Source organism: Coturnix japonica, chromosome 4, assembly GCF_054131305.1.
Source record: "Coturnix japonica strain WE chromosome 4, WE-NBRP24, whole genome shotgun sequence".
Taxonomy (NCBI): domain Eukaryota; kingdom Metazoa; phylum Chordata; class Aves; order Galliformes; family Phasianidae; genus Coturnix; species Coturnix japonica.
In genome coordinates this window covers 14,711,509-14,738,831 of record NC_140666.1, presented here as the reverse complement: position 1 = coordinate 14,738,831, position 27,323 = coordinate 14,711,509, and the positions used below count along the sequence as shown (strand labels likewise).

General features: G+C 36.5%; 1 long non-coding RNA gene across 3 annotated transcripts in view; it reads right to left on the bottom strand.

Annotated features, from left to right (window-relative positions):
* Positions 1-27,323, bottom strand: part of LOC107312749 (uncharacterized) — a 314,604-nt gene that overhangs the window by 65,313 nt on the left and 221,968 nt on the right. The window lies entirely within an intron of this gene.

The window sequence follows — 27,323 nt, the reverse complement described above, 5'->3', positions numbered from 1 at the left end:
TAGCAGGAAAAAAAGCTAGCTCATGGGATTGTGTAACAGATCCTTTTCTACTCTGTGCTGCAATTTCTTTTCAGCAAATATGTCCTATTTTGAAGTACATAAGCATGATACTGAGCGAAGTTGTTCCTCAATATAACAGCATCAAGACTATAGTAAAGTTACAGAACACTTAAGTAATTAATTACAAGCTGGCTTGCACAGTTAAATTTGCAGAGGTCTGCAGGATTGGAACCAAAAGGCTTTCTGAATTATAAAATTGCTTAGTTATTGGAACTCCTCTGTTGGATGAGCTGTAACTCAGAGTGACTTTGCAGATATGAATATTAGATTATGCAGTTTAATTTGTAAGTAAAAGGACAGAAAAAAAAATCCTTAAATTAATACAGAATTTTAGATACAAGATACATAAACAAAAAATATGAAAATATAAGAATTTACTCTGGACCTAATATCTAGTCTCAGTTCTTAAGAGACTTCATAGTATTGCTGATATATTGTTCTTCTTTTCCTTTTCCTGGCAAGAATGTTTCTCAGTTTCTAGAGAAAATATCCAGTAAGGTCTGAGAGAAGTGTGAACTAAGGAATAGCAGCAAGGATCCTTTGACAAATCTCTGAGGAAAGGGAAGCATAATTCCAGTTATTTTATACTTCTATAATTTGCTTGCAAGTAGAACACTCCTTTTTCCTTAAAGTTTATTACATAGATTAATATGCAGAGGAAAAAAGAAAAATAAGCAAACAAAAAAAAAAAAAAAGAATCATAAAACCAACAGTCCCTCACAATCAACAACAATAAAAAGGAAGAGATAACGGGTAATTAAAATAATTTGTTTCTTTTATACTGAGACCTCTGAGGAAGGAAAACAAGCATTATATACATGTTTAATTTAGGGTCTGTTCTTTTTCCAGGGAAAATATCAATGAAAATCATTCTGAGACACATAAATCTGGAAAATCTGAGCTTAACAAATGTTGACAATGACTATTATTGATGTCCTTGTCACAGATGACAAGAGCTTTAGGAGACTGTTCTACTATATTAACACGGTACTGGTTCAAATGCCTCTTTTTTTTTCCTTTTTGTTTTTTTCCTTTTTATTTTTGTTTATTATATTTTTCTATTTTATTCTTAAGTGCACTTCTCACTTCAGAGGCAGAATCTGAAAATCTTGATATGCAGAACAACTTTTGTCAACCTTTGTTCCACAGATGAGAGCACTGTCTCCCTGTTTGTCATCTTTCAAACTGAGTAATAGCTGCACTGGCAAAAATTATTCTATATACATCAATTCTAATTTCAAAAGGAGAAACAAAGGTAAACACCAGATACAAGAATGATGTTTCAGGGGTAGTTTCTCCCCCACTGTTGTACTGCACGCTCACATTAAGAAGAATCTGAATTTGGATGTTAGAATATCAGATAATCATGAAGGAGAATTTAGAAATATTTCAATACTAGCATAATCTCAATTGTAAAATGTTATTAAAAAATCTTTTAAAGATGTTATCAATTTGTGTAGTACAACTTCAAGGAAACTCTAACAAAAAAACTAAGAAATTAAAGAATTTTCACTATTTTAACCTCCAGCAATCTAAAAAGGGCACGGTATCCTCAGGGTGCACAACTGTTCTCAGAGGTACATGTTCATTCACTATGACCTATAGTCTAGCAGAAGTACATTACAGCTGCAATCACATGGATAGATATCTTCAGTAGGTTTCCCTTCCCACCCTAAAATTTGACATAATATTTACTAAAAGGCGTCTTTTCAAATATTTCTAACTTCCCACACATAGGAAATATATTCTTAAAGACACAATCAAACAGTTCCCAAAGCTGAAATGTAAACAAGGCAACACCATAGTTGTGTACAAAAAAAATACACATACGTAGTTAGTAGTACTTGGAAGATCAAAAGCTCATTAGTACTAAAGCTTCACAAATGAGATTTCATAAAATCAATTAATCTTCCCATGAAGTGAATTCTATTCATCTGCATACTGATCACGACAGGTAGATTCAACCACTTCTAAGATTAAAAAAAAAAAAGTGCTCCCTCATTCTTTTTTTCCTTTTAATTACACAGAGATCTGCCACAAAAGAAACAAATTCCAGTTTACAAATGAAAAAAAGGGCATGGTGAAGTGTAAGCACAACAGAAATGTTCAGCTTTAATATATATTTTCACCTATACTAACACCCCACTTTCATATACAAGACCAGAACACTAGAACGTATTTTATTATGAAGGTTTATTAACATTAAAATATGCAGGCCAGAAACTGTCTTATTCATAAAACATTGCTAAAGTTAAATCTATGTACACCTCAGGTTGGATATCTTCGAAAAATAATTCCTTTCCATGTAAAAAATTCCTTAGATCTTTTCTTTGAAATAAGACAGGAATGTAAATGTGGCTGAGAATCTTATGGCAGAGAGATGACTTGAGAAACAGCTGCAAAACTCAGCTCCATGTCTCCAAGTTATAAGCCTCTTAAAAAAACAAAACCCCACTCGCATGCTCACATTCAAGAGCTCTTTGCACTAAGGTTCCAGAGACAATTTGCACAGAAATGAGTTTTCCTAGCAGTGCACTCTCTTGCTCCTGCTGGCTAGGCCGGATACATAGATTTAGTCAGAAAACTGGAGAGAAGCATATGGGTGAAAGAAGCTAAAAAAAAAAATAAAAAAAAAATCAAAGGTCTGTGTATACTCAATTCCATAGTCAACTAGCTACCATTAATCAAAACAAAACCAACATTAAAAGAGGCTATTCTGCTTTGTTCACTCTCAGAAAGGATCTTGGGTTCAAGAAGTATTAATTGAATGGAGCAATAGTCCTAGGGGAAAGAATGCAGCAGAGAAAGAAGCAAAAGATAAATAAATAAACAAACCAGGTAGCAGTTTTGTACTTACTATATCCCATCTCACATTTTTCTTGGAATAAAGTATTAATTAATCTTTATCTACTGCACTTAAGTTTTAAAGAGTTATACTACTCCCATTGCACAATTTTACTGTCAAATCCGTGCCATGTTACAATGACTAGCTAGTTTAGTATCTTATCAGGAGCTTACCAAATCATGCTTAGGCAAGTAATCCAAAAACAATTGTCTGATGTTCTTTACTTCCACTAGAGCTTTACAGAAATTACAGTCAGTGTGGAAGTTGCCAAGAGTTATGAACTGTCAACATGCTGATAGGAAAGTAAACAATGTAAAAGTGAAGCCAGTATTTGAGTCTCACAGCATGGTATACTGCTGTAATGGTTTAAATCATAAGCCAAATGATTGTTATTATAGAGAAAGTGAATGTCATGCTTACAGAAAAATTGTGCATGTTAAAAATGACTGCCATTAAAAAGATAAGTCTCACAGGGGGAAAGGGACCTCAAGCCAGTAAACAGACAAAATGCATTACAGCAAAAAAAGCAGGACAGCAAGGGGAAGGCTTGTCTAATTATCAGATTCAGCAATCATTTATAGAACTCTTTACTACCAAGAGAATGCAGGAGGGGAGACAGATCCAAGGGCAGTAGACTTATGATTTATTTTTTTTCAAAAGCAACAGAATCTCAGATATAATTAAAATTAAGGCATCTAAAATATGCATATCTAAAAATAGATGCACTGGGTCTTTTTAGTCAAGTCTTCTGCACATGAATGATGTTGTTCTATAAATGTTGTCAAAATAAAATAAAAATAACTGACCCATGCCAACTTTGAGAACCGCGTCCTTCCACTATTGACTCGGAAATGTGATCCTTAAGACAAAAGAAGAGGACATTTGCACAGCCATTTATCATTATAAACATTTTTCATCATCTGGAGAAGAGAAGGCCGTGGGGAGACTTCATTAGGACCTTCCAATATTTAAAGGTGGATTATAAATAGGAGAAAAAAAACAACTTTTTACACAGGTATAGTGTTAGGATGAAGGGGAATGGTTTTAAGCTGAAGAAGGGGAAATTCATGTTAGATTTCAAGGGGAAGGTTTTCCCACTGAGAGGCACTATCTTTGGGTGCCCAGAGTTCAGGTTCTGCACGCCTGGTTGGAATTCCATGATCTCTGAGGTATTTCCAACCCAGACCATTTTATGATTCTATGCTTTTAAAACCTCAATATCTGTTGGCACCAAAATCCACATGGAGACCTAGTAAGAGAAATGATCAGTGCAGAACATGAGTTGAAGGGTAAAAGTCATATTTTGAAGTTATTCTCAAGGGAATCACTTCATATCTCTTTTCATTATGCAGCTGCTTATTTATCTATTTAGAATTTATTTTTAAAATAAAACATTGAATTCAATATATATTTAAGGCTCATAAAATACTATTATGCATTTGAAGGATTTTGTGCTCCAGGCCAGTAGTTCGTCATCTCTGTTTCTGTTACATATGGAATTAGATGAGAAAATCAGATTATCGCTGAAAGCCCTTTAGGAGAAATCTGAATTAACATGACAATTCAAATTCATGGAAGAAGATACTTGTGCAAAATATGCATGACTTATAAACTCATTTAACATTGATTTTTGTGATTAAACTAGTATACTTCCTTAAAGATACTGCAGCGAACTTCAAAATGTCTTAGGTAAATGAAGTAGCAATGCAGAAAGCTGAACTCATGCATTAACTTTTACTACATTAATATTGATGAGACTTTAATGTTTATTGGGATATGGCAATATATTGGTGGTAACTATACAGGCATTAACAAGGATGGTAACTACAAGGATGGTAATAGAAGTATAGAAGAGATAAGGAAAGTGGGAACTCACCAGTGATGACACTAGGAGCTGAGGCAATCTTCACTAGCAAGCAATCTCCAAGAGATGCTGCCTCAGTGAGGGTCAGCTCTTAAATAAGGTCTCAGAGGAGGTGGAGTCGAACTCCACCCCTCCCGGGAGCACAGCTACATTACTTTCACCTGTGCTCCCACAGCTGACCCCACACTTGCCTCAGCTGATTAATCAGTGGTTCATGCTGTGATTACCAATCTCCCATACAGGCAGCAATATGAGTAGGACAGGACAAGCATAGATGCTAGAGGACACAGTTTCAGTAAGGAGAATCACATGCCACAGTTCTTTTTTACTTTATTCTGGAGGGCAATGTGTATAAAAGTGGTTTTATCTCAAGTCTGGGCCGCAATGTATTTTTCAGTGCTAATACATTAATAGTATTTATTTTGGCCAGTTCAGCACATTGCTTAAGTGACCTTTAGAAGACCTGTAATAGAAATATTAAGACTAGTATGAATTGAGCACATATTTGAATGTAAGCAATAGATGAAGCATCAGAACAGGACTTAAAGAATCTCATGAACTGATATCAGAAGAATAAGTGAAGTAAGGACTGCTTTTGTCTGATCCAGAAATCCTTTGCTATGATACAACCATAAGCCAAATGTTGAAGGAAGACCCCATGTTCTGCAAGAGGGGCACCAAGAGTACAGAACACAACATTTCCCACTCCTCTTCCAGTTAGCTCACCAAAGAAACAGACTGTGGTCATATGGATTGGTTTGGTTTGACTTAAACAGGAGCAAGACAGTAACCTTGCCTGTGACTTATGAAGAATAATAAAGGTAGAAATTTGAAACAAAGATCCACTTTGCCACAGCTGTGGAATCCAAAGAGTCTGAAAGTGAGTTTGTTGTTGCTCAGCAAGAACCTCAGACACAACAAGGATTAAACATACCTAATGGCCAGCTCCAGCACAGCATCCCACCAGCCAAGGAATGTAATGCTGGGATTCATGCACAATAGAGAGGTGAGCACTGGAAGCAGGGAGCGTGGCCAAGGCTTGACTCACTATTACATGGCTCAGTGAGTCACCGGCAGTGCATTTAATATCTACTATATTCTAATAATCTCTTGATTATAACAAATGTCAGCATAACTGATCTTTACAAATGTGACTCACTTGTTAAGTAGGGGTGTCATTTGAATTTATTATTTTTTTTTTAAGACTGGGTGAACTCAGCAAAAATATTTGTGTTCATCCATTTGTTTTGTGAATTCACTTATGAGATCTAATATTTGCCATCTCCCTTCCCCCCCACACACACACTTATTAGGTATACCCCCATAGGGTATGATGCAAGTGATAGGAATAGTCATTGATGCTAAGATCTGAAAAGAAAAGAAAAAAAAAGAAAAGAAAAAAAAAGGCAATGGTAATTACAAAGAGGCAAGCTGCAAAGCCTGATGAGCCTGGGGTGCAGTGTATAGTTTGCCTCACAGACAGGAGGCAACAGTGAAACAGTGCCAAGGCTGGGGTGCAACAAGCGTGAGCGTACATGAGAAAATGACCTTCTCAAAGTCTTCAACATGTGCATGGTTGTTAGCAAAGCAGTGGATGTTGCAATGCTACTGCCATAACTGAGCCATGAGATTATGCATCTGTCAGCTGTGACAAGTGTTTCTTTCAACAGCCCACACAAAATGAATCTAAAAGCGAGCACCTGTAGAAATAGACATCTAAAAAGTAAAAGAGTAGCCTTTTCAGACAGACAAAATGGTGGCTATCTTGGTCTGAGAAACAGATAGCACCAAAGGCTATTCACTAGAGTCTGTATGCAAGTCTTGATATGAAAGAGAGTTCCAGCTAGCAAAACTCAACGGTAGTAAATTCCATACATACTAAGTACTAATTTCAGTTAAAGATATCTCTACGCAACATGAACCCCTGGAAGTTGCAATATTGAGACTGGAAGGGGTTATACCTACTCTTTTGAGCACTTAAGTTCAATTTTCCTATTCTTACACTCCAGATGAATGTTAAAGAGACTGTCTTCATAATGTAACTGCTGTCAAATTTCACTTAGCATCACACATATGGACTGTGCAAAATAGCAAAATATAAAGCTTTGCATTCCCATCTGGTTTCTACAACACCATCACAGATACTGATCATCACCCACCATAAGACACCAGTTTTTGTCAAAATTTTCTCTTTTGTCAAAAGAGGAACTGGAACTTTCCTTTGTCACTTTAGCTCAAAATACTGAATTTTTATCTTGTATTTTAAATGTGCCTCTGGGTACAGGACTAAAAAAAATACAAGTTATATGCAGAGATCATTTCCTTCAACACTCCAAACTATCCTCTTTGGGTTAATGAGGGTGTAAAGGGCATACACCCAACAGAGAACACTATTAGGTGCAGTTACATCTAGAACTATATATGAGACCAGCGAGATGCATGGATTTTGATTTCCAGACAGAATTAAGCCAGTCAGATCAATAGGAGTGGGCATATTTGCACTTTGAATATCCAGCCACAACCAGTACAATTAGAGCTGCTGTACAGCTTCTCTTCAAAAACACAGTAGTGCAATCTGACCCCAGAGCACTTAATAAAGCACATTTATCAGCCACTACCAGGGAGGCTTTTCAAGCTGTGCAGAAGCTCTGAGGTCACATCAACTCTTAAGTGCTGCCTGTTGAATTTTCAACGCCATTCCTGACTGTAGGAGTTAGTCTGAACACAGCTCAGATTAGCTTAACTGCTCTGTACTAATAGGATCATAGCACTGGCAACTGTGACCTTGCCTTCCCTAACACTTGAAGTCTTCTCAGATTGAAGCCTCAGTCTTTGAAAGTCTTCCGTTAACATTACAAATTATACCTTGTATTTCCTGAGTTTACAAGCACTGAAACATGCTAGAAGTTTCAAGAAAAGACATTTCAAGCCCCAAAGTGTTTTGATAAATGGGGAAAGCAAACTATATCAGAAAGATACAAGACAGCTTTGTTTTAATAAATTACATATTAAGCCTCAGATAGAAAAGTAGTAGGTTCAGGTATCACTTTGTCTTACTAGAAAATTAGAACAAGTCTTCATACAGCAGTTCTTCATCACTGAAGCAAAGAGCAGTTTCTGAAAATGATACACAGCCTATCACCTGTAGAGAATTTGTTTCTTAATAACTTTTATCTAATATTTTCACGACATAGATTGACATAAAATATTATTAGCCAGTATTGGGGTGGGGAAGAGGGGGGGAAGTAAACTTACCCAGCAGAAAAAGAGAAGCTGAATGGCACAACTGAATAGTTTTAAGTAGCTATATTGCTATTATCATACGGGTCACTCAGTCACAAATAGGATTTATGTCAACTGGAGCAGCTATTTCCCAGCTGTAGTCATGGCCCAACTAACAAAATCAACATACATATAGCAAAGACTCAGGAATACTTGTGCAAGCCTCTGTCTTAAAGCTTCCTTATTGAACTAAATATTTCAGCCAAACATCTGCCTTATCACATGCTAAGCCTTCATTCCAGAAGCACCAAGATCACACATGTAAATTGCTCCCTCCTAGACACCTAGCAATCCACAGCTGAAAGGATTTATCTCCAAGTCCAGCTGCTCATGGACAATGACATTATATTTCTTCTCAGTGCCTGTATCTGACTCTTTTTGCAGAAAAGAAGAGCTGCGAGTAAGTGCAGTAACAGGTTCTGCAAATCTCCCAGAAATCTTTTAAAATAAGAAAAAAAAAAGAATCAAAATTTGATAGGGAACCACTTGAATGGGGAGGTATATATTCCCTCTTCCACTGAATATGCACTGTGACATGTAAAATGGTGTACTTATGAGAATGAGAAGTCTGAACCTTTCAGACATTACATTAAGTCATGCCCACATGCTCTCTCCTACCTTAACCCCTTTTCCCTTGCATTTTTTCTCCAGCAAAGATTTATTTAATGCCAAATGCAATAACATCAGGAGAGAGCAAGAGCATTCTGCCATAGAATACTTCATAGCACACTAATTAGGACTCTTCCAGGAGATTTAACAATCCCTGTAGGCAGAAGAGGGAACTGAATCTGATCTCTTGCAACGCTGATGACCATCCTCATTTTTGTACTACTAGAAGGGGAAGCAAGAGGTTTCTAGTGGCTACCATTTGTGAGAAAACTATTGCTCCTGCCTCATCCAAACATGGATGCATGCAATTCAGTTCCAAGTAGTTTGCAAAGACAGACAAACCTTGGTTCCCATTACTTCCTTTTGCTTATGCAGATTACACAGTGTAATGTTCTGACTTTGATCTCTCCTTGAAAAATAAACTTACAAACTTAATAAATCAGAACTGTGAATTCAAGTAGGTGCATTCAAGGCTGCCTAGCACCGGCCATAGCTCTTACATGCTAGATGGAGCTCACTCAATATGACATGAAAAAGGAGCGAGTCACACATGGAGGACATTTTCATTTATGTCAGAGCCCATGGCTGAGTGATGAGGAATAAGCTGAGCACCAGCATCCAGCAGCTGCCAGGAGGGAAGCAGCACATAAACTGGTAAGCTTTACTTTTGCCACTGTTTGGAAATTCTAACCATGCGATGGCCATATCATGATGCTTTGGCCGCTACAGATGTCTGGGATATGGCAATAGGATCTGATCCTACCTGCAGCCCTTGTCTGTCCTCAACCCACAGCTTCTGATCTGCTTTTAGAACAACTCAATCAGGATCAAGATTTTCTGGAATGTGCCATTTTTATTCTAGTCTTTTTATTATAATTAAGTTGCGGATCTTTATTTTTACCAATTAATGACCCTTTTGAACTTCATCTCATGATACTTGATTAGCCTTTTTAAATATACTGGAAATTATACATTCCTCGTTTATGTCATTCATTAATCACATCCCAAGAAATGCTGTCAGAAAGCTGTCATCTTTGATGTCTCATTGTTCACTGTATTCTTTCTTGTTGGGAGTTAATCAAATGCACCCCCACTGTGGTCAAAGCACAGTTTGATAGCAGTTTCAGAGATCATCCAGAATTAAAACACAAAGCTTACTGTAAAGGTTCATTTTTTCTTATACCATGCTAAACAAAAAGCTTTCATTTTGCACTCATTGGCAAGTGACACATTATTAGCATGCCCTTGTGATGGGGTAGCTCAGACACTAGTACTAAGTTCTACCATCTAACTGAAGCACACGGTAATGACTGACTAATTACCTGCAGCTCTGCAATGAACTGCAAAGTTTCAACTGTCAATCACAGTGAAATAATTTTTTTGTTTGTTTGTTTTAAAGAGATTAGAATTAGAAAAATTGTCAAAAACGTATTAAAACTTCAGGGAGTGGTAAGTCAAATGGAAGCAACCCACAGAGAAAAAAATCTATCCTGGGACAAGGATAGAATTTTTATTTCTAGTGTTTGTTCAAGGGAAATTTACTTTAAAATATTCAGAAATAAATTCAGCAAAAGCCATAGTTAGTTTTCAAGCAGCCTGAAGGCAAGTAAAGTACAAATTTGTGTGAATAAATAAGTACAAAGAAACGGGACTACTTAAAAAGTTCACTGAAGTTCTTAAAAGTTCACTGGAATCACTGATAATGTGATGACCTTTCGGACAGAATACTATGATAATTTTGTAAATAACACATGAAAATGACTATATTCAGCAAGTAGTAAACAGTCGTCCCTAACAAAGAGCTGAGTTAAGATCCTGTACAACCGATGTGCTGTTTCCTGGGTTTGTCCTCTGCAAAATGACTAGTGAGAGTCACCCATCACTAGGACAACCAAGCTTGTGAGACAAGATCTTGGAAAGGTATAGGATTGTGGCTGAACTAGATAAGTGTAATATTTGATCTCTTAATTTTTAAATATATTGTAAGCATCTCTTTGTGTTAGACATCTTATAATCCAGTGGTACACATACATACAAAATGCATCTGTATCATTTTTGGATTTCCTTGCTTGGAGAGTATGCATCACTAATTAAAACAAGAGCTTGGTAGACATGGTATTTTATTTTCTCCCTTATTTTTATATTCACTATTTTTCATTTTCTTCTTGTTTGAAACTGAAAAGATGTTCTAGCCTGAAGGCACTTTCCTTATTTCCTCCACACACCCCCAAATGACAGAGGGAACAAAATATTTTCTTTATTCTAGACACTAACATTCCACCTGACTCAAATCCCCATGGCCTTAAGTACTATTTTCATTTCTGTTACAGTCTAGAAATTAAAGCACAATGGTAATACATAGTCAGCTTTTCATTCTTACAATACACCTCTTAGTGAGCATTTTGATCTTAAGAGCGGCATAAAACGTTGAGGAAAAAAATCTGAAAGGTGTAACTCCCTGTTGAATTAAAAAGCAGACACTCACTATTCAAAATCCAGATGCTAAGTTCACTGAGGTTATAAGGCAATAGTGTCTCCATTGATAGCTGTAAGGCTCCAGACAGTTCTCTTCCCAGCAGTATCTGAAGTTTACTGACCCAGTGGGGCCTGGCTCTTTGCTTACATTTCTCAGCTTCTATGTGATATCACTGCTGTCAGACCAATCTATGCTCACCAAAATTTGTCACTAAAATTGTGACAAATGTCTCGAGAACAAATAAGTGACAACATTATCCCGATTCACAATAAGTTCTATGATGAACATTTGTTGACTACACCACCACCAGAAAACAGGCACTTGGAAAGAGAAGAGACTCATTAATGTGTTTTTCAGTGAAATTCAAGTTCAAATGTCTGATTTTTATTCTCTCTCCCAGGTACCAAAATTTTGGAGTTCTACCATTGCATTTAGTGTAGTCACTAAACACTTCATATCACACTGTTACAACTGAAATAGGAATTTTCAGGTGAATTGTTCACCTGCTTTGTAGATTGCTTCTTCAGCTATTTTTCCTTTTTCATCTGAGAGGAATATTTCTAAAAGGAGAAAAGAATCTTGTGATATGGCATCTATTCTTTTTTCTTTTAAAGTACAGAAAATATTATTCTCACCACACTTTCCAAAAGCACATTAATTTTATTGAATTTAAGAAAAAAAAATATCTAGGAAGAAATAATTACAGCTCTCTGCTGTTATTGTTTTCTTGGTAACATGTGACACCCTACTGACAGGCACACACTGCTTGACACTGCCAGGATCTCACTGTGAGCAGTGAGAGACACAAAAATACAATGATGTCACCTCATCCAGATGACAAGGCTGAAATCCCATCTTTCTTCAGTTATTCCTTCTAGGGCACTGAGAATATTCTGAGCCTGAAAAACCTTTCACAATCAAAACACAAAACATAACTGATTGGTTCCAAATGAATACTTTGACTTTCCCAAAGACAATATACTTTCAGCTCGAAAGTTCTCCTTAGAAAGTGCCTAGCTTTAGGAAATCTATTTTATTCCTGCGCAAAGCAACATCATTCTCAACTGATAATTTCCTTCTCTTTAACCAAGATCAGATGTAAGCGGACTTGGAACTCCTTGTCAGAGGAAGTCTGCAATAACATTAACATCATCCTCCTCTTTTATATTCTTTTTCAAAATGGGAAAAAACACTAAGAGCTTGGATTCAGCCAGAGATGTTATATAGCTTGGAATGGTGCTTATTCAAATATATAGCAACTTTCAGCCAAGAATGTCACATGATCGAGAACACAGCTCATCTATTCATGAAATACAGCAGGATACAAACAAGGACTAGCCAACTCTAATCAAGAAGAATGCTTCTGTAATTAAATAGGATTGTTTGTTAGCTAAAGAAATTAGAGAAAGCTCTTATAGCACAAACAATAACAGTCTGGTTTATTACCTCTCTAGTATTTTTTTCTTCCGTCACAGTCTCATGATTTGCAATAACATTTTGATTTGTTATTTGGATTTTGTTTCTTTCACTGCAGCTCTTTTAGACTGTGATGAATGAAGATGCATTATCTTCACAATCTACCCTCACAACAATGCTGTTATAGTTTTTGTATTGTTTTTATGAAAAATTAAGACAATCTGTTCTTAATGATATTCATGACACGTACTTTATCTCATGTCTGTTCTGTTCCCCTCTTATGCCTGTTCATCAAACCAGTCATTTCACCATATGAATACAGTGGATTGAAGTATGACCTGCAGTAAGATAAATACTGGCATTTCCAGACAAGCATGTCTGCAATATCTGAAAGTCATCTTTCGAAAAAACTTAAAGTTGGAATGCACAAGAGGATGGCAGGTATAATGCCATCAGCCTACTGGAAGTTGCTCTGCTACCTTGCAATCACGATTAATAAAGGGCAATATACAGTTTTGTAGGAAGCAAATTAAGATCTCACGTATTTCTGCTTAATAGAAATTGGCCATAGATCATTCCACAACTTTCATCTCTGAATAACTCTCCAGACAAGATAGAGTTTGCTTGCATCACTCCGAATACATAATACAAGTTCCCCATGGCTATCAGTTACTATGTACAGCAGGCATTCCCTCTGTGCAAAATACAAACAGATTTGCAGATTCCAGAGTTCCTGGAAGTATGTTAAATGTAAGTGCTACTTCTTGTACACCCTGCAAAAATCAGACATAGTACATTTGTAGTGAGCAGCTTCAGGTCTGCCCAAAGTTCTTCATGACTGTACACATCTCTCATCTATGTCCTCCACCCAGAAAGCTCTAGGAAAGGCTAACATTATGTGACAGCTGTTTATATGAATGCTTAAGATATTTGAACATATACACAATACTTGACTACATATTAGATAAGAATTGTGATATGGAATCACCTGAATATATAAGATTATAGACCACAACCAGGAAGTTGATTTTTTTTTTTAATGACTAAGCTCAACTACAACACAATAAATGCAAAATACTGTAGAGAATAAAAATTAAAAGTAACGACTGGTCAGGATAGTTGTCATAATTGTTTAAAAAGAAGGGGCAAAAAAAAAAAAAAAGTATTCTACAATCACTTGCCTAATAAACATGGTTTTTCTTTTCTATTTTTTGGCAGTGGTGGTGCAGATCCTGTACCCTATACAAGGTAAACACATTTTGAATTGTACCAAGCAGCAGCTGGATATCCTCAGACACAACAGGACTGCAATTCTTTGAGCTCAGTAGTGTTCTGAACAGATATCCAAGTTCCTAGCCTTTATAGTTAAGTGCATAGCTTTTGAACATTTACTTTAAATATATGGAAAAGGGCATCCAATAAAACTCAAAACATAGAAGAGAGGTGAAAACTGTTCAAGTGTGGCCATATCATGCCAGGAAGGTGCATTCCAGAGGTGCACTTGGAATGACATGTGTATGGGAAACTGGTAATCACAGCCTGAACCTTTGATTAATCAGCTGAGGCAAGTGTTGGGTCAGCTGTGGGAGCAAAGATGAGAGTGATATAGCTGTGCTCCCAGAAGGGGTGGAGCTTGACTCCACCTCCTCTAGACCTCATCTAAGGGCTGACCACTATTAAGGCAGCATCTCTTGGAGATTGCTCCCTGGTGAAGATTGCCTCAGTATTTTCCAGTGAAGGCATCCATATTGGTGAGTTTTTCCCGATAAATAACCTTTTCAATATCTGTTACCATCTTTGTATCAGTCTACCTTACAACATGCTATAAGATGTCAGATTCTACAGGTAATGAAGCATCTGATTGCTTGAATTATTCAGTCTTGTATGTGATATTTAAAACAAAAACAAAAAAACCCACCACCAACAACAAAACAATTTGCATCCTGCAATTTCCCTTTCAACTCTGAACTTCAAAAAACAATAAAAAAAGGCAACTGCCCATTGAGTTTTTTTAATCATATGCTTAACTGTTTATTTGATGTCAAAAAGTGATTCATGGACTCTGATTTATCAAGTGCTGTTTTTGTAATCTGTTGATCATTTAGTTTTACTTCTGGACAGAAAGAAAGGTAAAGAGAAGAAAAAGTGCATTTTTCCTGAGTACACTGAATTTGGCAATACTTAATATGTTAGCTTAAAATTAGAAATTGTCATTGTCTTACCATCGCTGTGACAACAACAGGCCTCTCTGGAGGTCATTTTGTCATACGGTCACCAACTGCTGCAAAGTATCAGGGTTGCTGGACCAGAACCAAAGAACTGGAGAAAGCAGCCCAACTTTGTAAGCACTGATCACAAATTAGGACTAATGATGTCAAAAAGCCATTGACCACCTCTGCTCTGTTTTAGCCTGCAGAAGGCAAATCAAATCTCTTGTGCTAAAACTTGCTGGCATGATCTATGTTACTAAATGCTTACTTTCTGACAAAAATACAGTAAGATACTATTTAATTACTTAAGTCTGTACTACAATGAATATATGAGACAGGAATATTGAGGCTATTGAGAAGTTATATAACTATTGAGAAGTTATACCCTTAAATTTTTCTGAGGTAAAATAAGAATCTTTAAAGCTTGGATCTCCATAACGACACAATGATTTCATTTTCATAATGATACAATTTGTTGGAAACCACAACAGGAAAGGGAATCGTTCAGATGTTTCTCACACCAGAAGTTGGCCCCAGATCGGAATTGGGGCAGTGGGGAATTAGGCACTACATTTGCCTGAGGAATCATCCCTGTTCACATTACTCTGAACAAGCATTGTGCCCATCTGTTACTTGCAGCTTGGTAACACTGGCATGTTTCAGCCTGTAGCCAACAAAGTAGAGTGCTATGGTTTTAAAATAGGTTGCAAAAATTAAAAATAAATAAATAAACAAACTAACTTAAAGAAAAGTCTGACTGTAAAATTTTGCAGATGATGCAGATTTCAACTTCTCAGCCAGAGCAAGTGTGATTGTTTCTCTTCATGAAACACAGGAACACAAGTTTGGTTCACTACTGGTCTTCGTGAACTTGTTTATATCATTATTGTATGTAAGAGTGATAATTCATGTAACAACTGTAGAAATCATGTGGACTTTTAACTACATCATCAATTTGCATTTTTTTTAAATTCAGCATAATTTTTATAAGCTGTTAAATTATAACGATAAATGAGGTAGTTTATTACTACAGAAGTTTATAGTATAACTGTTGGTTCTTATGACAAGTCTGTTTAGGTTAGTGTTGGTCTCTGAATTATCTTTCTGTTGTTCCACCTTCTTGATAATAAAAAATGAAACTTGCCTGGTTGACAGACTTCTCTACTGTGCACTTCTGACTTAAAGTTTCTGCTTTACAAAATGGAGCATTTTCAGTTTTAAATATCAAGTGTCCAAATAAGCAAAAAGATTAATAAGCACAGAACTACAACAATAGCACATCAGACTTTTCAGACAAAAAAGCTAATCATTTTCTAATGCTTTCAAATCTGTGACAGTTTTTTTGCCACCCAGAGTCGCTTCTGGTGGTGATCACAGGTTTTAACCATTCCATACCTTAGTGCTCTATACAATCACTTCAGTATTTTTACTGATTAAAAGAAAAGCATTATACCATTAGCAATTGTCTTAAAAATATGAAGCCATTAGTGCCTTGGACATAATACAAAAGGAAAGAAAAACAACCTATAACCCTAGACATTACACTGACTGCAATAAAAACTAGTCATTTGTTCACCTTAGCGAGACGTCAGTGCTGAATAGGTTGATGTGTTCTATTTCTTGCAAAATATAATGTGCGGAAGCAGCATATGTCTTGGATGGGTTTTGAATATATTGCTTTACTGATATAACTAACATAAAATTGATGCAGAATTGCAACAGATTTGGTTTTACTAAGAAGTAATTAGGAAATAATCACTGTGTTGTGATTAACCTGGTCTAAATGGAAAGAATGAGTCCATAAGGCTGGAGACATACCTGAAGTATAAGGAGCTATTGAGATTTTATGACAGTAGCAGTGGTGAGCATGACAAGCTCAAGCAAAGCGTCAAGAGAGTATGTGAGACACGTGGATAAAATAACAGGAAAGAAAAAGTCTTTGTACTTCTTTTCTATCAGGTTTCCTGTGGAAATCATTAGAGACAGGAATAGAAAGAAAAATAGTGAGGAAGTGTGACATAAAACTTCACAGTGAGCCACAGACAGCAGGTTTCTTAAAATGACAGTAAACAGGGCTCTCAGGTACATTCATTCCCACAACACCGAGTTTCATGATGCATGCCTTAAAATAAAACAAACAGACTTTTTCAAGTATTACATGGTGAATTGTGTAGCATCATCTTTCCTTTAAGAAAGAACTTCCTTTCTTAACACGTGTATGGCTTCCTTTGAAAAGGTTTCTCAAATTTATAAATATATCCATACTTAGGATCTATTGGTGGAGGAAAATACCAGTGCCCCAAACCTGCGCTAATAGCATTCAATTTTTAAAACTTCACCCAAGGACAAGGTCAAAATAAAGAACCAATGCCTTTTGTAACATCTAATTCTCAGATGTTTCAAAGTCTCATATTTCCAGGAAAGCAACATGCTATTTCAGTTTAGTTGGCACATGCCCAGAATATGACAAGAACTGAATCCTGGGCATGCTTTTATCTAATACCTTTCTTTTGCATTTTCTTTTTACTCCTGCTCCAGAACATTTTAAAAGCTTGAGAGTTGCAAAAAACTGAGTATTCTTTCCCCACATTGCAACTACCAAGTCAAAAGAATATGCTGGGAAATATAAAAGAATATTATTAACCAAAACCAATTTATGAATGAGTTTTCTTCTCTAGAATACTGATTTAAATTAATCAGATTCCTTGATTATTTGTGGAACTGGTTAAAGAAAGCACCAGCCTTAGACTTCCAGGACCCTGTAATTTCTATGAATTCAGGTTACTATTCATTACAGCAAGTGAACATGTGTTTCTGTGCTGAGCTTCTGTAGGCATTAATTCAAGCTCTCCAAAGGCCAAGGTAAGACAGGGTACATAAAATTCTTGTTATGATGGTTCAGAGGCATTCTGATAACTTTAGAATAGTGTCATATGATATATAAGCTATTCTTAATTTGCCATCTGTACAAAGGGTGAAAAATAATAATAAAATGCTGCTGAATGGATAAGTTCTGCCAGTCTCAGTGGAAACCAAGCGAAAATTCATAAACTGCTAAGACAAAATGAAATGCAGAGTTGCTGCAGAGTTGAACCTAGCATTTTAGGTTTATATTAAAAACCAACTGAGAAACTTCAGAAAGGTATGTGTAGTATCTTCTTGAATAATACCAATTAGCCCAGTTGTATGCTTAGTTCTCATAAAAGTCATCTGATCCCAACAGCATTTCTTTCATGGTGGCAAGTGATAACAGTCTTCAAATCAGACTGAAGACAAGAACTGTTTCTCATTATCACCAACCAGGTAAGAGTGGGCTAGTATGCAGAGCCAGTACTCTGGGTTCCATTTTATTTTTCATATTATTTTGATAGTTAGAATTCACAGACCAAAAATATGTGCATGAATGGAAGCTGTACTGGTGTGTAAGCTGCGTGATGCAGCAGTAAATTCTGAGAAGACTCCATGACATCCATGGCTTTGTCTCTCTCCCCCAGATTGTTGAGGCTCCAGGATGACTGGGATATTTGACAGCAACGTCAAGTGGTGACCCTGACATGATGGATGTGATAGTGTGAAAGTGATTTGCGATTGTTGAGTCTGATAGTGTTGTGATTGGAAAGAGCGGATGGTTTTAGGTCTGGAGAGAGCAGATGGTTTAGGTCTGGAAAGAGCAGACAGTTTTAGATCCGGAGAGAGTAGACAGTTTTGGTCTGGAAAGAGCAGTTGATTTGGGTCTGGAGAGAGTGGACAGTTTTGGGTCCAGTGAATTCTAGTTTTTATCATGTTGACAGGATCTGTTAAGGGGGCTACTCCAACAGACCTGCTAGACCATTGTCGGTTGATAATGAAAATTTACACTCTTGAAGGGGATGTGTTCTTAAGCCTGGCCGATGGTGCTGAGCTGATGATCTGTCCAGTGTCTAAAAAAGACTGTCCTAAAGGACAGGCCCTATGTGGGTTCCAGTATGATACGTTCAGCCTCATCTCAAGGCAGAAAATAGCATCCAGTTTTCATAGTGACTGGGATTGTGTGCTTCTTACTTATTGGTATTGCTTTGTAACCTGTTATACTGCAAATTACAGCAGTGTGACATAGTGGGAGAATTTCCTGTGTTACATATGCAGTCTCAAAAATTAGATTTATTAGGCATTATCCAGGTTGTTGTGTGCTTCTTCCATTTTAGTAACAGATCAAATGTGAATTAAACAGAATCTGATGTTACCAATGCTGGAATCTATGGGAATAGTTCTTTTGATGTATTAGTAATGCTTCGTTATGATGCTATTAGCCTATCAATTAGCCTTTTCTTAATTTGCAAAGATGAAACCTGGAAAGAAATCCCAGGCAGAGGGATGACCCTGTATCATAGAATGATCTTTCATCCCACTAATCAGGATTTTTAAAATATGACTGTGCATCACTTGAGACAAAGGCTCATGCTAAGAGAGCTAACCTTGACAGCTTATTCTGTTTTCCAAGCAGGTGTTTCACTTGGGCTCTGGCCACATGGATATGGTTTACAAATGGAAAATACGGTTCAGACTCTGAGAGAAATAAAAGCAGGAGAGAATCTGTGTCATGGTTTTGTACAATCTGTGATGGGTGAGAAAGGTAAAGTGCACTTTGAAGCAGGGGATGCTCTGCTGGCACTCCCTATTGCATCCACCGCCAACACATTCTGGCACATTTGCCCACTAATACAGGTTCTATCTGACATGCAACTTCATAAAGTTGTACGACCATTAATCATCTACTAGATCAAAAGCATGATTGTGAGCACTCTAAAAGCATTTGCTGCACAAATTTTAGCAATCATTCAAAATCAACGTATCAGAGTATACAAAAGTTGAAGGCTTTTTTCTCATTGTTTACAAATTAACACAGAATGAGATGCCTTATGGATTTCTTTCCAGGTTGCAGTAAAAGTGTTTCTGAATTCCTGAAAACTGGGTTCTCTCTTGATGGGGAGCTTTGGGACAAAAATTCAGGGAGGCTTCTATTGCTAAAGACAGAACAGCTGCTAAACTTTTGTCTGTTTGACACCAAATAATGGAAGGACTTAAACAAATACAACAATTCTGACTGTTCCCTATTGTCCTCCTTCCCAACTTCACTGCTGCTTCTTGGTACAAAAAACAGCTCCTGCCTGGATTCGATCTGCAGCTCATCCACCCCTCCAGGCTGCGGAGAACTTCTGACTCCCCGACCCCTCCGTGATCCTGTCCTACTTTCTGCCTCCAATGCTGGCTGTGCCATTCCCACCCTCTGCTCTATCCACATCACTGATGATGTTAATTTGAAGAATGCAGGAAAAAAGGTTTTTCCTATAGTGTACCACAGTGCTTTTGAGCAGTACAGGAAAGATCCACTATTACTGGGTGATACTGATTAGCCTGATTTGATGCAGGGACAGCTCAAAGAATTAAGTGTTACAATTGTGGGGAGCCTGGTCATGTACAGAGGGACTGTAAGGAGCTTAAGCAAGCAAATAAAAATGCTTGTGCTATTCCAGATTGACCCTGCCCCTGGTGCAGGAGGGAGCTACAATGGGCAAGAGAACACTGACCCAAACTCCCAGTTGCCACACAGCCCTGCAATTTGCTGGAAAACAGGAAGAAGAGCACATGACCACATGCTCTGATAGCAAAAATGGTCCCAACAGTCAGCCACTGCCTGACCAGCTAAACCATATTCCTCAACACCACATCCAAACATTTCTTAACACTCCCATGGTCAGTGACTCCACCACCTCCCTGGGCAGTGAATTCCAATGCCTGACTACCCTTTCCGAAAAGGTAATACTTCCTAATGTCCAGCCTGAATCCCCCCTGGTGCAGCTTAAAACCATTCCCTCTAGTTCTGTCACTGATTACACGAGAGAAGAGGCCAACCCCCAGCTCACTACAACCCCCCTTCAGGAAGTTATAGAGAGCTATAAGGTCTCACCTGAGCCTCCTTCAGGCTGAACAATCCTAGCTCCCACAGCTGCTCCTCGTAAGGCCTATGCTCCAGACCTCTCACCAGCTTTGTAGCCCTTCTCTGAACACGTTCCAGGGCCGCAATGTCCATGGCATCCATGGCTTTGTCTCTCTCCCCCACATCATCAAGGTTCTGGGATGACTGGGTTATTTGACAGTAACATTACACTGAAAACAAACAAACAAACAAACAAACAACAAAAAAGAAAAAAAACAAGAAATATTTCTTCTGCTTATTTTTCTTCCCTTTTGTTTATTTATGGTTTTACAGTGTTTCTTGAACAACACCAAAGATGCTCTTTGCACATCTCACTATTCCAGATATGGGTTGACATGGCCAGCAATTTTACAGCACAAAGATACAGGAATGACACAGCAGTACAGAAGTTGAATTAACAGCTAATGACAACTGTAGTGCTATAAAGTGATGGAAAGTATAACAATAATAGCAGAGTAGCACAATCCTAGGCTACAGCAAAGGAGAATAACCCCAAACGAAGCCACCATAGGTACAGAAACAAAAGGAAAAACAGTTTAACTTGTAAAGTCCTTCAGCAGAGAGTGACCTCACCTCCACTGCTATCCCTTAAATGAAGTCTGGGAAAGGGTGGATCCTGGCTCCACACCTTCCAATCACTCAGGTTCTCCACATGCAGCTGAGTTCCCCTGGCTTGGCCCTGCCTTCCCACCAGGTGCTCAATCACTGTTTCAGGTCATGACTTAGCAATTGAACTAAACAACTGTGAAAAGCAGGCACCTACCAAAGATGAATCAACTCAGAGAAAAAACAATGAAACATTATTAAATCAAGAACTTGAACTTCAAATAAAACTGCAGATTACTTTATACCATCACCACATGTTTTTAAGACTACTTGCCTTATTCTGTCCCAAATTTAAACCAAAAAATTCGCAAGTGAGAAAACATGTAAAAAGTCTGCCTAGAAGCAAGGTCCATATCATGAAAATTCAAACAGTCCAGCAAGATGATGCCAACAGCCTTCTTATCAAAAGCAAGCCAAACAGAGTGAGAGATGAGCTCATGCATACTAGATAACAAGTAGCAAGCATACGGGATCCTCATTTTAGAAAAATAAGCTCTCGGTCTATAACCTAGTTAGCCTCATCTGGAGCAGAAGAGCTTCCAATAGCATTAGGATGGTAGTACTGTAGCAAAACTACCTCAGACTTATAGAAATAATGAGAAGGATTTAGAGGAGATGCATCAGGTCCCAAGGCTCTCTCTTAAAGGAATAAGCTCTCTGAATATACCCACTTACAGCACATGAAAAAAACATCAAGCTGGAAATCCCACATTTTGTCATGGAGATGCTTTCTACTTCTCACTAAGTCAGAAGGGCATAGAGTTTGCAACAGCCTTATCGCAGTATTTCAGAAAATGCTCATGAAGAAATACCCTACAACACTGCTGTTCTATCGCACCTGAGAAGGTTTCCTGGGAATCCTAAGGACCAAAAAACCTCCAAAACAACAGACCCTCCACACTTCCATTCCACAGTCAGATGTAAATATGAGATGCCTTAAATTAGTGCCAGCTGTAGCTGGGTTGAATGCTAGAAGTTTCTAGGGAGCACTGAGTTCCTAATCATATGAAACTGTCAACTTTTCTGCAAAGCAAATCTTTATTCAAGCACAGAAAGTGGTACAATTCATCCTGCTGTATATTTTATGTGCATACATACTATAGCTGAGTTTAATATATTAAATAGAAACAAAGTACCTATTTAAATATATTAGTATGTACAAAATAGGCAAATACATAAAGTCTGACCAGGAGGTAATAATGCTTATATCTATCAAGGAGATGATATTTTACCTCAAAAATCAAACTTGCTTTTTAATATTCTTGTTCCTTTTGTGTTGTCAGTTGAAGAACTAGAATACTACTGTAAGTTTTCTTCTCCAAACAGTAGCTAGCTAAGTTCATTTCTCTTGGCAGATTTAGGAGCTTGATCTCTTCACACTTCCACCTTTGTGAGAGTAATCCCTCCTTCCAGCTGACTCATTCAAAGTCTACAGAGCAGATAAAAGAGCAAGCAGTTGAGCCTTGGCCTCCCAAATCATTTCTAGCTCTCTATCTTTCAGCATATCTTTTCCTTGAAGGAAGTTTAGTAAGTTTATACCTTCCCTTACAGGAACACAGTTTGCAATATAGAATCAGAATCACTAAATTTGGAAAAGACCTTCAAGATCACCCAGCCCAACTGCCCACCTGTCACCAATTTATTCCAGAAAAGAAAAGACTAACATCAACTTCTATTACAACTCATTTGTTAGGATAATAAAATTCCTAATGAGGTTATAATAGTACCTTTACCTCATTTGTCTATTTAAAACTCTTCTTCCTGTATAAGAAAGCAGGAACAAAATAAGATTGTAGGTATTCTTGATCATCCCAGCTTTTAACACTTGTGTCATTCAAGCTAGTATTAAGTAAGGCTACAGTACAGCAGGTTTTAAAGTTCTAGCTATTTGCTTTGCACTGGGCTTGTCCAAATATAAGCAGTGGAAAAAAAAAGAATCATGAGACTTCATTTTGATGTTATGCAAAAGTGCTCGTTTGGACAATCTGAACCAGAAGTCTAGAAATCTTTCTCAGAATTAAATAAAAGCTTTTTTTTTTTTTTAGGTTGGTGAAAATAAATCTGGGATAACCTACTTAAAGTACTTAAGTACTTAAAACTAGATAAACAGCTCACTACCCAAATTCAGGTTCAGTAGTAGCAAAACACAAGCTGATATAACTTGGAAAACTAGAAACACAGAAATTTTACAATAACATCTGAAAATTCTCTTTTTTTTTTAATTTAAGGAATTAATACTTTCATTTTCACGTTTGTTTCAATACTATTTACTTCTATAGTTTCAGCTCAATGAGGCTTTTAGATATAGTTACCAACCACTTAAAAACTACCATATTGTCTTTTCACTACCTCAACTATAAACATCCTTCAGCAGAATTGTCAGATGACAGGAGATACTTCATGATTTGCTTTTGAATGTACTAGTTTTACTATTAATACTAAACAGTTGTGTTTAGTTTAACTTGGAGTGGAATTGTTCTTAGCAGTAATATTTGCTTTTTCCACCCTATTAAAGTACACTGGAACAGAGGTATACCTCTAAATAATAATTTATCATTTTACATGAAGATAATGTAATTATAAAGGGAACACACTGAGAACTGAATGAGTGACTTAGGCAGTGATTTTCAGAAAAAAAAAACAAAACAACTTTTTGTTCTGTTAATTACAAATAATTTTCCATTATTCATCACTTAACATATTATTCAGTAATTTCCCAGAGGAGATTTTTTTTTTTCTCCAGAAATAATAACTAAGCCATTCTTTAAAAGAGTAAATCAAACACTTTTCTAATCAACTCGAAGATAGGAAAACCCAAAAAGAGAACTAAAAGTACATCCAATACTTAAAAAGTAACAAACCATACTGTATATTTGGAATAATACAAGTATACTTATGCATAGCTGTAAATAGACAGCCAGAGGGTACCTAAGGAAAAGACTCACCAACTCTGAGGCCTTCAGCCAAGATGGGTACGCTTCAATATTGAGGCTCACCACAAGAACTCCACAAAAGAGCAATCTCCAGAAAGAGATGCTACCTTAGTGGTGGTCAGCCCTTAAATGGGATCTAGGAGAGTTGGAACCAAGCTCCACCCTTTCTGGGAGCTCAGCTGAATTACCTTCAGCTGTGCTCCCACAGCTGACTCATCACTCGCCTCAGATAGTTATAGGTTCAGGCTGTGATCAACAGTTTCCCTTACACATACTTAGCATCTTTGCTCTTTGTGTTTTACTTTGATCTATACATTATCAGTCACGAACTTTAGCCAATTCAAAAGAAAAGAGAATTTTTTTTTTCAAAAAAAGAAAAAAAAATTAAAAAAGAAAAAAGAAAATTAATATGTAATCCCAAGAAATTGCATCATACTGTTTACCAGCTTTGTCTAGAATCAGGTTACATTTAAAGCTTAGATGTGAAGGAAAATATGTACTATTCCTAGGGGGCACTGAGAACCCAATAACTTTCTTCTTCATGCTTAATAATCTCGTATGTGAGGGACCAATCCAATTTGTGGAAACGAATTGTACCTTAGGGATATGTTATTTCAACCCAAACCAAATATACTATTCATTTTAAAAAGTAGCAATAAAGATTATATAAGATGCAATTCATTATTTTTCTAAATGTTTTGTGATTCCACTGGGAGGTGAGACTTAAATAGCTTACAGGAAGCCTACCTTAATTAGGTTGCTTTTCAAATCAAACATAGTATAATTTTAACATAAAAATGTCACTCAAGGAAAGTATTCTATTTACGAAGATGATTAATAAAGTTTAAAAGGAAGAATGGGGGATATATCCATGGGTGATATGTGAAGGAATGTGAGAAAGGAAATGATGCACATGCAAATGGACATGTACAAATATGCAGCTAGCTATGAGCTATATAGAGATATGTCTCATATTCATGCATGCCTACACACGCAGAGAAGGGCAATCTGTTACCAAAGCAACCACATTCAGTTGTTGGGTTTTTTTTTTTTTTGGTCCTCCATCAGAATTGGTTTGCATTTTTAAAATATTTTAGCTACTAAAAGCTGAGAATAATTTATTGTGTAAATATTTATTTAAGCTCAAAACTCATGTTTACTTTCATAAGAATCTCTTTTTCAGCTTTACAATGAAAAAAAGAAGAAAATTGTGTTTGTTTTCATGGATTTACAAACAATAAGATATTGAAGTTATAATTGAGGTACTTTGCCACAGTAGTGCTGTTAAAATATTGATGCTTATGCCATAGAAATAGTCATTTCCTTTTCCTGTGTATAGAGAAATGCTTCAGTTTCTCAGATCCTCAAATACAGTAATTTACATAAATATTGACTTTTAATGAGAGCTGTGGTCAACAATTTAATTTGTGGACTGCAATTCCACTGTAATCTCAGAAGCAACAATAAAAGCTGAAATTTAGGAGCTCTAATTCTCAATGTATCCCTTTCTGGAGACACTTAGTACTAAGTTTTATAAACCTTCAAATAGCTTTTAAATGAAGTACTTGAGTTCCACTATTACCATGCACTTGCAGTGCTCCAGGTACCCATCCCTAGTCTTTTTCTGCAACTGGGCAGCAAAACTTGAAAATTCTGGCCTTATCTTTCCTGCATCTCAGCTAACCCAATAGAAAATATACTCTATGAAGATTTATACATTCAAGGATTTATACATCATAGGTAACCATGGCTTGAATATGTTGTGTGTAATCCATTCACAATCAATGTTTCTTGTTAGGCAATACTTTCATTGAAATGAAGAGACAAGTTGGCCAAATAGTGCGAGAAGCATGTACAATAAAATATAACCTTTTTCCTTTTCTTTTTCCTGTGAAAAGCTGTAAAAGCCTGTGAGTCAAATCAAACACAGAATATAGCATTCTGTGATACGATCACTCATATCTTATACAAATTATCAGCTGACCCTGGAAAGCTGATCTATACTTAAATGTAAATGGACTAATCTATTTTATTAACATCTGTTCATCAGAGACATTTTTTTCCATTAAATAACAATCATATATCCTGCAGTGAAATGACACATTAAATGCTTTCAGTCTGTAAACAGTATTTTTCCTCATAAATAGCAATGGGGATTTTGTAATACAATCTCGCATACAGCTTGTATTTTAATACATAATATTAAGAAGTACTTCACTAGATCTGTGAAAAAAATGATATTAATTTTTATCTTGCTGAGAGTCTACGTTTTTTTTTTTAATCAATTCTGGGTCAATCTTTTTCTATTTTGCTTAAAACAAACAACAGATACTATTTTGAGTCAAATGAAACTGTTTTTAGCTGTATCTTTTTACCTTCAAACCAAGTATTTAATTTTAAGCAACTTTCTAAATGAGATGTCATTTAAAAGAAAAACCACCACCACCAGCAAAAGCAAACAACAAAAAATGTTGATGTTCTTTTCACATTTTAAAATCTTTCTGTGATCTTAGCTGACTTTTCTTGATACTGCAAAGTACTTGCCAACTGAATAATGATTTAGAACTTTGTGTCCGTCTGTATAGAACTGCTGACCTTTCAATTCACTTAGCTGCAGACACCTCTCTATCCATAGCCCACAGAGGATGACTTTTACTGCACTTAAGAGAAACATCAAACAGCAATTCTACTGCATTCTTAAAATACAAGGGACTATTCATAAGCAAAACCGAAACCTTGAGAATGTTAGAAATAACTAGGACTCTCTTGCTAATGAACAAAACACTATTAATCAGTTCCACATAGCAATTTGTAAAGCAAATAAGGATACTGATGGATTGTCATGCACAAGGATCTTAAATCCAAATAATGATTACTCACTTTATAGTATAATATTCCCTATGTTTTAATATGCAGATTTTAAACAAGCTACATCCTTTGTTACGATTAATATTTGATTTATGGAATAGTATTTGACAAATGCTAGTCTATATATACAACTTTTTCTTTTAGTTTCTCTTTGATATCTTTTCTGAGTCTGTTTTT